Raw genomic sequence first — 13,588 nt, 5'->3', positions numbered from 1 at the left:
TTTATTTATTTTTTTAAAGATTTTATTTATTAATTTGACATAGGGAGACAGCCAGTGAGAGAGGGAACACAAGCAGGGTGAGTGGGAGAGGAAGCAGCAGGCTCCTAGAAGAAGAGCCTGATGTGGGGCTCGATCCCAGAACACTGGGATCACGCCCTTAGCTAAAGGCAGACACTTAACGACTGCACCACCCAGGCGCCCCTTGAGTTGGGTTTTAAAGAATAGTTAGACTGTGGGGAAAGAGAATTGCAGTGTGGTCTGTTAGAGTCCAAGGACGGCAGGCTTGCCTAGGCTCAGGGTCTTGTGGAGGGGATAACATTGATAGGTAAGGTAGGGCCAGGCACAGAAGAGCTGTGAATGAAACAATGAAAATGTAGGACTGCAAATAGAGCTATTATAGGATTTTAGTGTGGGAGTCACACATGAAAAAGTGAATACTTTCAGATGATTACCATGGCAGTAATTTACAGAATCAGCTTGGGGGACAGACTCAGTGTGGGAGAAACAGAATGCAGTAAGAGAGGAAGGGTCTTGAAAGTGATGTGCAATATCTTTATCGTGTTATTTTTCAGACAGAATAAAATTGCCTGTAGAAGACAGATTGCAAACATTCGGAAAGGTTTCCAAATGAATGCAAACAATTATAAAGTACTATTGGGTAAATCAGAGAGCACCGTGAAGTTTATCATTTTTTTTATTTTTTATTTTTTAAAGATTTTATTTATTTATTCGTCAGAGAGAGAGAAACAGCCAGCGAGAGAGGGAACACAAGCAGGGGGAGTGGGAGAGGAAGAAGCAGGCTCATAGCGGAGGAGCCTGATGTGGGGCTCGATCCCAGAACGCCGGGATCATGCCCTGAGCCGAAGGCAGACGCTTAACCGCTGTGCCACCCAGGCACCCCACCGTGAAGTTTAAATTAAGTGCTTCATCTGGATTCATCAGAGACCACCTCCTCACTCTCCAATAGGACATCCTTGGCTGATGGAGGATGCAGAGGAGGAGAGGCAACGACAATTGACTAATACAGTCGCATTTGACTTGTTGAATGGAATAAGGTAGATAATTAAGTACAACAAGGGCATGTAGGATGACAGATACCAAGTACAACATTCAGCTAATAACTTAGGGAAAAGGTACATCAGGCATTTCACAGCTGTTGCTGCTTTTCCTTTCTTCTTCTTGGCAGGTGGCTTGGAACTGAGAGGAGGGAAGGTGGCAGGGGATACATTACCCTGGTAATAACTCCAAGCCACATAAAGCCTTCTTCAAAGATAATTACTTCTTGAGTTAAAAACCAAAGTTCAGTTTTGTTCTGTTTTTTCTTTAGTGCAAGGTAAGGAGTTACTGCTTCTCTGCTCCTTACCTCTTCTCCCACTCCACCTCCACTACTGGGGTCTGGCTCATGACTTTCTTTCTCCAACAGAAGCGTTCAACTTTAGAACTGTAAGGTGTTAGAGTAAGCAGTAGAGATCAAGGGCACTTCCTACTTTTCATCTCGCCCACGTAGGTTTACAAAGCCTTAAAACCGGAATCATAAAGATTTGTCATCAACATGGTGCTTAGCATTCTGCCTTGTATTATGCTATTTTTTCCACTTGTTTTCCCATCCTTAGTAAATTCTAAGTTACTTGACAGAGGGACTGATTGTTAATTCTTCCTGTATCTTCTACTTCTACCCCACCTAGCTAAGGAACGAACTCCTTGAAAACATAAATGGTCTCTTAAGTGCTTCTCTTGCATCAAATACGGCGCTGGTTAATCAGTAGGTCGTGACAAAGATCATGTGGTAAAACAGATTTCTGGTAAAATGAAAGTAAGTAGGTTTCATTAACATTTTATGGATATTTTTATTCTACGAGAACAATGAGTAATAAAACATGTTAGTATTGTTAAAAAACAAAGTTCAACTGAATAAATTTGAAGATCTAATTGACTTCATTCAACGATTCATGAATTGGGCAGCATCCTGTCTAGCAAATAGAAAGGAGCTCTGAAGAGTTACAGGAAGGAAAGGTTTTCAAAGGCAGAGAAGGGGTGACATAAGGAAGACATAAATGGTGGGGAAAAAGGATTATTTCAGGCAAGGTCACCTTCCTGTGGAGGACAAAAGAATCTATTAGGGGGATTACCTCACTGGTGCTGATCAGGAAATTTCAGACTTACTGGTTAAGATTACACTCCTGGGGGAGAATGAAACTGCAATTAGATTAAGTATTAAGTTTCAGTTTGGTAATGCGGGCTCAGCACAGGTGATTCCATTTGGGGCCTGCTGTCTCTCTCTCTCTCTCTCTCTCTCTCTCTCTCTCTTTTTTTTTAAGATTTTATTTATTTGTCAGAGAGAGAGAGAGAGAGCACGCCGGCATGCGCACAAACAGAGGGAGCAGCAGGCAGAGGGAGAAGCATGCTCCTGCTGAGCAAGGAGCCCTATAGGACCCTGGGATCATGACCTGAGCCGAAGGCAGACAGAGCCTTAACCAACTGAGCCACGCAGGGACCCCACGTTCTCTTTTAAACAGTGATTATTTCTGCTTAAGTCAATAGTTACATGAATTACAGGTCAACCAAGCCTCTGGTCCCCCTGAGTAAGTGCTATATAAAATATATAATAAAGAAAGGACAGTTTACTTGTGTGTCCTGAGAAAAATAACAATTTCTCCTGATAAATAAAAGTTACTGATTAATACAAATTTTAAACACTCCGTGTAAGGCCCTGGGATATGTAGTAAGCAAGGGGAATAGAGAGAGTAATAAGAATTAAATCCTTCGGGGTGCCTGGGTGGCTCATTCGGTCTCTCTCTCTCTCTCTCTAGTATGCTGTCTCTCAGATAAATAAAATCTTAAAAAAAAAAAAAAAGAATTAAACTCTGCCATCAAAAAACTTATCATCCAAAGCAAACAAAGCCCAGAGTTAGTACAAGGAAGAAAATAGTAAAGATCAAGGTGGAAATAAATGAAATAGAGACTGAAACCAATAGCTGGTTCTTTGAAAAGATAAACAAAATTGATGAACACTTAGCCAGACTCATCAAGAAAAAAAGAGGTAGGACTCAAATAAATAAAATCAGGTTTTAAAGAGGAGAAGCAACAACTGACACCACAGAATTACAAAGGATTACAAGCAACAACTACAAAAACTTATATGCGAAAAACTGCACAACCTAGAAGAAATGGATAAATTCCTTGAAACATAAATTTTGCAAAACTGAATCAGGAAAAAAAAATAGAAAATCTGAACAGATGGATTACTAGTAATGAAATTGAATCAGTAGTCAAAAACCTCCCCCAAACCAAAAGTCCAGGACCAGATGGCTTCACAGGTGAACTCTACCAAACATTTAAAGAAGAGTTAATACCTATTCTTCTCAAACTATCCCCAAAAAATAGAAGAGGAAGAAAAATGTCCAGATTCATTCTATGAGGCCAGCATTACCCTGAGACCAAAACCAGAGAAAGACATCACAAGAGAAAAAATTACAGGCCAATATCCCCGATGAACATACACGCAAAAACTATCCACAAAATATTAGCAACCAAATTCAACAATACATTAAAAAAAAATCATTCACCACAATCAAGCGGGATTTATTCCAGGGATACAAGGATGGTTCAATATCCACAAATCGGGGAGCACCTGGGTGGCATAGTTGGTTAAGCGTCAGACTTCGTTTTGGCTCAAGTCATGATCTCAGGGCCCTGAGATCTAGCCCCATGTGGGGCTCTGTGCTCAATGAGGAATCTGCTTAAGTTTCTCTCTCTCTCTCTCTCTGCGCCTCGCCTCCCCTCCCCCACCTAGCCATGTGCATCCCCTCACTAAAATAAATATTTTTAAAAAATCCACAAATCAACATGATACATCACAACAAAATGAAGGATAAAAACAATAGGATGATCTCAATAGATGTACAAAAAACATTTGACAAAATTCAGCATCCAGGGGCGCCTGGGTGGCGCAGTCATTAAGCGTCTGCCTTCGTCTCAGGGCGTGATCCCAACATTCTGGGATCGAGCCCCACATCAGGCTCCTCCTCTGGGAGCCTGCTTCTTCCTCTCCCACTCCCCCTGCTTGTGTTCCCTCTCTCGCTGGCTGCCTCTGTCAAATAAATAAATAAATTCCTTTAAAAAAAAAAAATTCAGCATCCATTCATGATAAAAAAAAAAAACTCTCAACAAAGTGGATTTAGAGGGAACATACCTAAAAATAATAAAGGCCATATTTGACAAAACCACAGTTAACATCATACTCAATGCTGAAAAACTGAAAAATTTTCCCCTAAGATTAGAACAAGACAAGAATGTCAATTCTTGCCATTTTTGTTCAACATTGTACTGGAAGTCCTAGCTGCAATAATCAGACAAGAAACAAAAGGCATCCAAATTTGTAAGGAAAAAATAAAACTGTCACTATTTGCAGATGACATATGCAGAGTACATAGAGAAAACCCTAAAGACTTCACCAAAAACAAAAAACAAAACAAAAAAAAACCCTGTTAGAATAAATAAATTCAGTAAAACTTCAGGACACTAAATTAATATACAGAAATCTGTTGCGTTTCTGTGCACTAATAATGAACTAGCCGAAAGGGAAATTAACAATCTTATTTACAATTACATCAAAAAGAATAAAATACCTAGGAATAAAGTTACCCAAGGAGGTGAAAGACCTATACTCTGAAAACTATGAGACTGATGAAAGAAATTGAAGACATAAACAAATGGAAATTTATGCCATGATCATGGATTGGAAGAATTACTATTACTAAAATGTTCATACTAGCTAAAGCAATCTACAGATTTAATGCAATCCCTGTCAAAATACTATTAGTATTTTTCACAGAACTAGAACAAATAATCCATAAGAGATCCTAAGGAGCCAAGGCAATCTGGAGAAAGAAGAACAAAACTAGGTATCACTATTTGAGATTTCAAGATATACTACAAAGATAGAGCAATTGAAAAAATATGTTATAGACGCATAGAAAAATTGAACAGAATAGAAAACCCAGCAGTAATTCCACACTTTCATGGTCAATTAGTCTATGACAAAGGAGGCAAGAACATATAATGGGGAAAAAACAGTCTCTTCAATAAATGGTATTAGGAAAACTGGACAGCTACATGCAAAAGAATGAAATGGGACCACTTACACTTTACTTACACAAAAACAAACTAAAATGGATTAATGACATAAATGTGAGACCTGGAACCGTAAAACTCCTAAAGAAAATACAGACAGTAATCTCTTTGACATCAGTTTGAGCAAAATATTTATGGATAATGTCTCCTCAGACAAGGGAAACAAAAGCAAAAATAAACTATTGAAACTACACCAAAATAAAAAACTTTTCCACAGCAAAGGAAACCATCAACAAAAGGAAAAGGCAACCTACTGAATGGGAGGAGACATTTGCAAAACATATATCCAATAAGGAGTTGATATTCAAAATACATAAAGAATACAGCAGCATGCCTTGCTGGCTCAGGCGGTAGAGCACGTGACTCTTGATCTCAGGTTAATGAATTCAAGCCCCTTATTGGTCACGGAGCCTACTTAATTAACAAACAAGAAACACTTATACAGCTCAACACTAAAAAACAAATAATCCTATTAAAAGTGGGACCTAAATAGACATTTTTCCAAAGACATACAGATGGCCAACAGACATGAAAAGATGCCCAACATCACTAATCATCAAGGAAACAAATCAAAACCACAATGAGAGATCACCTCACACCTGTCAGAATGACTAAAATAAAAAACACCATAAATAAAGAAATGTTGGTGGGAATGTGAAGAAAAAGGAACCCTTGTGGCCTGATGGGGGAAATGTAAATTTGGGGAGGGCAGGGAATGTAAATTTTTGGTGCAATCACTGTGGAAAAGAGTATGCCTGTACCTTAAAAAATTAAAAATAGAAATACCTTATGATCCAGGGATTCCACCACTGGCTATTTACCCAGAGAAAATGAAAACACTAATCGGAAAAGATATATGCACTCCTATATTTATTGCAGCATTATTTATAATGGCCAAGATATGGAAGCAACTTAAGTGTTCATCAATAGTTAAATGGATAAAAATGAGATACATATATCTTAGATATATATCTTAATATATGTCTTAGATATATATCTTTATATACACACAATGGAATATTTCTAAGCCATTAAAAAGAATGAGATCTTGCCATTTACAACATGAATGGGCCTGGAAGGTATTATGCTATGTGATATACATCAGACAGAGAAGGCAAATGCCATACGATTTCACTTATTTGTGGAATCTAAAAAATAAAAAAAAAATCAGAAACAGACTCATAAATACAGGGAACTGGTGGTTGCCAGAGGGGGAGAGAGTGGGTGGGATAGGTGAAATGCGGAGGAAGGGATTAAGAGGTACAGACTTCCGGCTATAAAAGAAAGAAGCTACAGATTTGAAAAGTACAGAAGTGAATACAGCCTATAATATTATAAGATTGTACGGTAACTACACTTATTGTGGGTGGTTAGCATAGCATAATATATAGAACTGTCGAATCACTAGGTTGTGCACCTGAAACGAATATAACACTGTCAATTATACTTCAATAATAAACATTTTTTAAAAAAACCTTACCATCCAGGAGGAGAAATGAGTGTAAAATTAACCAGAGCTGTGAGTTTCCAATGCAATGTGGCAATTGAGCTGAGGCATTAAGCACTCGGAGGATGATTACTTGTTCAAAGTTAACAATTTGGAAAATACAGAAAAGCACAAGCAAAAAACCAAAACAAAATAAAAATCACCAACACCAAAAACAAAACCCCAAAAAAACAAAAAGCACCTGTAATTCTCCCACAGAGAACCACTATCAGTATTTCGGTAATTTTTTACATGCTTTTGTTTTTACTTTTCAAGTTAGCTTAAAAGCAATACATGCATATGGCAAAAAAATTTTAGCAGTATAAAAAGGCATACCACTTAAAATGGTAAAAGGTCCGCTCCCCAGAGGTACGTTGAAGTAAATATTCGGGTCCAAAATGGAGTCCCTCCTGCCAGGTGTCACGTCTGGAAACCAAACTTTGGCCTTCCTTTAAATTCTTCTTGACCGGAAATACTGTATATACTGTCAGCCAATCCCCAAAAGCCAAGTCAACGATGGGATCCAAACTTATTTCCTTGCTCCTTGACCTTTCTAAATAAGGTCAGATATGCAGCTCCAGCCCTGTTTCTGAGTCGCTGAGTCTAATGCTATGTAAAAGCCGCTGTTGCCCAAACGCCCTCTGGTAGAGGACTCCATCGCTTCTGAGGCCCTGTATTCTCCCAATCGGTGGTTTGTTTTCCCTTGAAGGAAGGACATTAAGCTAATTATGAAATTGTTTGTTTTGTCATTTGACAGATAACAGCTTCGTTGTGAATCTCTGCAATTCAGAATTCGAAACTAATGCATAAAACTGCATTCACACATATCTTTACCTCTTACAATGGATACAGATGTAATCACATTATCAGGTGTTCCGCATCTTCTTTCCTTAAAGGCACAAAGGAATCCCCCTCCTTAGAAGAGCTGGACCTATTTTTTATTGCGTTCAGGGCTGCTACAATATAACCTGAGGGACTGGGCAGGCGGTGACCCCACCCGGTAGATGGTAGGCCATTTCGGGCAGCGTGTGTGTGTGTGTGTGTGTGTGTGTGTGTGTGTGTGTGTATAGACAGAGGGGTAAGCCAATTTGGTTGGCATGTAGGGTATCAGCAGGATGACTTGAGGCCAAAAGGTGGCCGTAGTATTCCAGGCCAGCGCTTTAGACTTCCTTTACTTCTTGCAGTGGAAAGGAATAAGGAAGTCCTTTGGTTTGGGTGAGATACGCGTTGTCTGAAGAAGGGCTTGAGAGGCTGACAAGTGGAGCTGTCCAGGAGGGAGCTGACATTTGAGTCTAGAACAGAGAGGGGATGTAGGGTCGGAGAAACTGTAAAGTTGGTCAGTTTTCTGCAGCCCGGTCTTCACTGCTCCCTCCCCTCTCTAAGAAAAGTCCTCTCTTTAGCTACATTGGGTGGAGGATTCACTAAGCGCGTCAGCTTTTTCCTAGGCCCTGTGCTAGGACAGATCCCGCGAGCCGGCTACCTAACAAAATCCCTCAATCCTTCCCCGCCCCCGCGCCGCGGGAATTCTGAGATCTGGGCGGGTCTTCTGCTAGGCGCTGTAGGGAGCGGGGATAGGAGAATACAGCCGCCAATCAGACCTCCCGGATACCCGGATGTGAAGCGGTGCGCGATACAAAGGCGAGTTACCACCCAGCGCTTCGTCAGGTAGAGTGACCAATAAGCACGTCTCACGTGATAAATGACAGGAAAAGTAACCATTTACAAACTAGTTTCTCTCACGCATGTGGAAATTCTCTTGCATAGTCTAACCCACTACTGATTGTGATTGGGCAGAATTGTGAAGAGCGGTAGAACTGTCTAATTAGAAGCCGGAGCGAGAAAAGTCGCAGCCAATAGCACAATTCTCGGGAGCGGGGCGGGGGCTAGGCCTTCGCCTCGGCGGCAGAGGAGACTCGGGGGCCATTTTGTGAAGAGACGAAGGCTGAGCTGTGCGGCCGCGTTGTCGACCTCGAGCAGCAGTTGACTTCTCCACGTAGAACCCGGGAGTAGGAGATTCAGAATCGAATCTCTTCTCCCTTCCCCCTCCTGGTAAGTGGAGGGGGCAGAAGCAGGGCAGGCGCTGGGTTCCTCGGCGAGCGCGAGGGGGTGTGGGAGAGAAGACGAGGGAACCCTACCCTCGGTAGAGTAACCAGGCCTCCATTTATTCTCTTTGCGTTGGGGCATTAGGTTTTATGCGGGAGAGATTTTTACAGGCCTCAGCTCTTGCGCAGATTTAACCTAGTGTTCTTTAGGCCACGATCGGCAGGGAAAACGTCCTTTTCCTTTTTCGCTCTTTTTTTCTGTGTTAACGGCTTCTTTCCTTTCATTTTCTACGACCATGAGGACTCCAAGAGAGAGATGAAAGGGAAGATCGAGATGCTCATTAATACAGTTGAAGTTCATGTAGTGCTGATGTCTCCTGTTAAATTTAAAAATTGGGCGGGGGATGGGTAAGGGTTACCAAGTATATATTGTACCGCGAGCCTCTAAAATCTGGAGCGTACCGCAGGGCCTAAGAGTAGTAAATATTATAACAATAGATTTAATGTTTTACTGATTACTTTTTATTTTACATCTCTCTGAGCAATGGCGGACCTCGAAGTAGTTATTTTCAGTTATATATTTTTAAAAATATTGTAATCTCATTTACATATTAACAGTAATAATTAAAGCTGGCTTACTTTTTATCTGCAGGTTACAAATCACTTGAAATATATAAGTTAGTGGAACTTTGCTTGAGGTAGGTACTGCTATCTTTCTCAGACAGAACCTGAGAGGCACAAGAGTGTCGATTGCCAGGGTCATAATAAATCAGTAGCGGAACTACTAAGGAATTTGACTCTACTAGGTTCGTCAAGTGTTTTTTATCTAGCTATTGGAATAGTATGTATTGATAGTACTGTATTTGAATCTTTACGAGAACCTAATTACAGCAGTCACTAGCGGTAACTGGAAATTCCCAAACTGTACTTGGGAAAAATATTTAATTACGAGAATTGGCAGTTGTTACTAATTTAACGTTCTAATACAAACTTAAAATCTGATTTACAGGATATTCTGGAATTAATTTTCCAAAATATCTTAACTCTCTGTAAAAAGTATGTAGTTATGCATACTTTTTAGGAACTACATATTTTTTATTAAAGTGTTAAAGTGCCCACTATTTCTAAGTCCTGAAACTTAAAAAATGTTCGCTAAGTTTATAAAGTTACATAGGTGTTTCAAAGTAGTATCACATTCACTTATCCAAGAAATCGCCTTTTTTTTTTTTTTTTTTGATACTTGGGGAAGATTTCTTTTTCGTAATATGTTCTCTCACAAAAACTGGTAAGCAAAATTTAAACCAATAGTGTAGGATAGATTCATCCTTTAGGAAACAGAAGGTAAAAGTACTTTTTTCCGTAGTAGTTAATGGATTTGTCAGTTCCCTCACCATGTAGATAATGTAATAGGATTTAAAAGCATTGCTCTTTACAAAAAACATAAACATGTATATTATTACATGGGCTGAAAACTAAAATTTATCACTGCAGAACTGTAAGAAATGAGATAAGGGCAGTGATTAATTTAAGTCACAAACGTGATAAAAATATTGTAGGCAAATAGAAATGTAAGGAAGTAATATCTAATAACAACTGATAAAAATTGAAATTAATTGAAGGGCACTTTTCTTGCCTTGACGTTTTAGAAATATGGGTTTCTTGGGATCAGCGTGTACCAAGGAAACCGTTCCTTTGAGTTGATATCCATCTGGAAAGTTTGGCCCCAGAATTAATCTCTGAAACAATTTTAGAGGTGTTTTCAGATAGGTAGGCTTTAGTATTATTTTAATGTGGCTAAAGAGGAAGGATGACTAAATTGTAGGTCTTCTGACATTTTTGTGTTTCCCATGCTCACTGCACTGGAATGCTTGGTGTTAGTTGCTATTCCTTCTGTAGAGAATTTAAACATTGCTTATTTTTGTGATTAGGGCTTTAGTGGGTTTCATATAGCATGCAACGTATTGGATGGAATTGCTGTAAGAACAAGGAATAAATTTCTAATATTAAAAATTATATTAAGTAATTATTTTAAGATGTTAGCTGGGGAGTGACAGAATCTTGGCCTTAGAGTTAAGAGAACTGTATCCCCATCTCCCTCAGCCCCGTTACTGTGTTAGGCAAATCTGTCAAACGTTATGGATTTCAGTTTCATACTTAAAAGGGTGCTTAGACATCGTACCTATTTTAATTTCTGATTTCTGTTCAGGTCTTATGTTGTCAGAAGGCTGAAAAGTGTACAGAAAGTTCTATTAAAAGCAGTTTTTATAATATGTATCTTAACTTAGTCTTGAAGTAGCTTTATAATTGTAAAATTATAATTTACATTATTTGCTGATACTTAATATATATATTCATTCTGATTGGGGTCAGGGAAAATGATGGTTTTGTACATATTAGATTTATTAGAGAATTGGCAGGTGAGAACCAGCACTATTTGATGTAGCATAACTGCAAGTGTTGTCTTAGGTGTTAGAAAGTTGGGGTTTATAAAGGGGGAAAAGGATTACTGTAGCGTTTTTTAATTCTCTTGGGCATTTACTATGATAGGTCATGATGCTCTTGGATTTATTTTATACCACTCTAAACTATGGGATAGAGGTTCCCCATTAAATCCTCATAGTGGTTCTTAAATGTGAACAGACATTAGAATCAGGGGAATAGTTAAAATAGATTGCCGAGCTCCACCACCAGCATTTCTAATTAAGTCTGGTGTGGGCCTTGGAAATTTGCATTTCAAATAAGTGCCACTTGGTGCTGGTTGGCATCCCTCACTTTGAGAAGAGTGCTTTAGAAGAAGGGATCCAAACCTCCCAGAGGTTTGACAAAGTATAGATTAGGTATACTGTTCATTGCAAAGCATTATAATTAGGCACTAAAGTTGTTTGATCTTTTTTTATGAATTGGTAGCTCATCAATTTAACATAGCGTTTTGGAAGACATCTTTATGACTTTCAGAAATGTAAATGCTTCTTTTCATATTAACTACTTGGTGAGCGTTTGTCTTCTGACACATGTGCAAAGGATTTATTTGTAGATGAGCCACAAAGTTACTTAACATACTGTGAAGAGTCTGAGTACCGGGTTCAAGCTGTGACTTAAGTAAGAAAATTGAAAGTTTCACCATAACGGGACATCACAAACACTGCCGTAGAGATAATCAAATGTATACATTTTCTACAACTTTTTTCTTTATAGTTTGTACAATTTTTTTAAGATTTTATTTTTAGGTAATCCCTATACCCAACGTGGGGTTTGAAGCCACAACCTTGACATTAAAGAGTCCCACACTCCACAGAGTGAGTCAGCCAGGTGCCCCTATGGTTTTGTACGATTTAACACATCAGTCCAAATGTAAAACTAATTTACAGGTTATACCTAAAGTAGTCTGCTACTTGGAAAAAATTTACAGTTAAAATTTTAGAGGTTTAGTACCCGTTTTGTTGTCATTTACACATAATTGACTCAAGGAACACGTTTTACTTTTACTATTTTTTATTTTCTTTCTCTCTTTTTTTTTTTAAGAGGGAGTTGGGGAGAATCTTAATTAGGCTCCGTGGCCAATGCAGGGCTCAATCTCACAACCCTGAGATCATGACCCGAGCTGGAATCAAGAGTCAGGTGCCTAACCGACTGAGCCACCCAGGCGCCCCTGGACACCCCCCCCCCCCCCCCGCTTTTCGAAGTGAGCTCTGCACCCAACATGGGGCTTGAACTCATGGCTGAGATCAAGAGTCACATTCTCTACCAACTGAGCCAGCCAGGTCCCCCTAGTTTACTTATATTTGTAAAGGAGAATAAAACTATCTGAGTATTGAAATGAGAGGGCGGTGATCTCCTTATTTTCTTAAAAGACCTACAATCTAATTGCAAATCTTTCAGCTGATAAAACAGCCAGTCTGTCCTGCATGTTGTTACTTTTTAGTGTGGTGTTGTGTGTCAGATTCTTAGAATTCATATCTTGAAATTAGCTATGTATACTAGCTTATAAACAGGCCACAGAAACAAATTCACTAAGGACCATAATTTTCACTTATTTTATGACATTAAATATTCAGTAACTCTAATCTTTTCTCCTTCGTTTGTGGTTTTTCATTCTGTTGCTTGAATGATGAGCTCCCTATTGATTTATTTTTATGATGTGCTCCATATTTAAACATCTTTCCCCAGATAGAACCTATCAGGTCTTGTAGTTTGATCACTTACAGGTTTTGAGAATAGATGTCATCTCTAGTATGTATCTTCATGGTAGACCATTCCCCTTCATAATCTTCATATTTGCTTACTTCTTCATCTGTTGGCCTGGTTTTTCTATAATTTCTTTGTCCAAACTGCTGATGATCAAGAGGAATGTTCGAATGTAGATTTTTGATTTTAAGACCCTTGTGGGAATATAGGCATATATTTAGTAAATTTTTGTCACCTACTGATAATTGAAGAATTGTGAAGACAGTCACTGGTAGAGGTGATGGTTCTATAGAGGCTCTCCCATCCCCGTATAATGTTATGCTTTACCAAAATGTGTTACATGCAATGGACAGATGTTTCTGTCTTGGGGGTTTAGGGCACAACATTTCTGAGGAACTCTGACTCAATCTGTCCCTTCTCCTTTCACAGGGCAGCAAGGCGAACCCCATCCCTACTCACTGGAGCTCAGCTTTGATTTTTAACCTCCCTTCCCCACCCTTCCAGAACACACACATTCCCATTCCAAAACTGATTTTATAAAGACATTTTAAACATAATGATGCAACTTGGTGTGCACTACGGCAAATTTACAGGTGTTTTTTTTTTAATTGTTTCCAAAAACGGGACTTGGATTTAAGATGTAATTTTTAAAATTTCTATTTCTATTTTTTCTGCAGCAGTTGGGTTAGAGGAGGAGGAGCCTTTTAGCCTCTCATAAACTGACCTCTCTACTTCCTCGTGT

At 39.0% G+C, this 13,588-nt stretch overlaps 1 protein-coding gene across 26 annotated transcripts in view; it reads left to right on the top strand.

Annotated features, from left to right (window-relative positions):
* Positions 1-8,497: 8,497 nt before the first annotated feature.
* HNRNPC (heterogeneous nuclear ribonucleoprotein C) overlaps positions 8,498-13,588 on the top strand; it is a 53,197-nt gene continuing 48,106 nt past the window's right edge. For 9 of the 26 annotated variants that reach the window (XM_048217757.2, XM_048217719.2, XM_044380595.3 and 6 more), the window contains exons 1-2: positions 8,527-8,668; positions 9,314-9,359. The gene's annotated coding sequence lies outside the window, so the exon portion shown is untranslated. Of the gene's footprint in view, positions 8,669-9,313; positions 9,360-13,275; positions 13,440-13,588 lie in introns of all 26 variants that reach the window. The other 17 variants (XM_026489940.4, XM_026489945.4, XM_026489944.4 and 14 more) reach the window with 6 other exon arrangements.

The sequence above is a fragment of the Ursus arctos genome, unplaced genomic scaffold, assembly GCF_023065955.2.
Source record: "Ursus arctos isolate Adak ecotype North America unplaced genomic scaffold, UrsArc2.0 scaffold_37, whole genome shotgun sequence".
Taxonomy (NCBI): domain Eukaryota; kingdom Metazoa; phylum Chordata; class Mammalia; order Carnivora; family Ursidae; genus Ursus; species Ursus arctos.
This window is presented reverse-complemented; position numbering and strand designations above follow the sequence as displayed.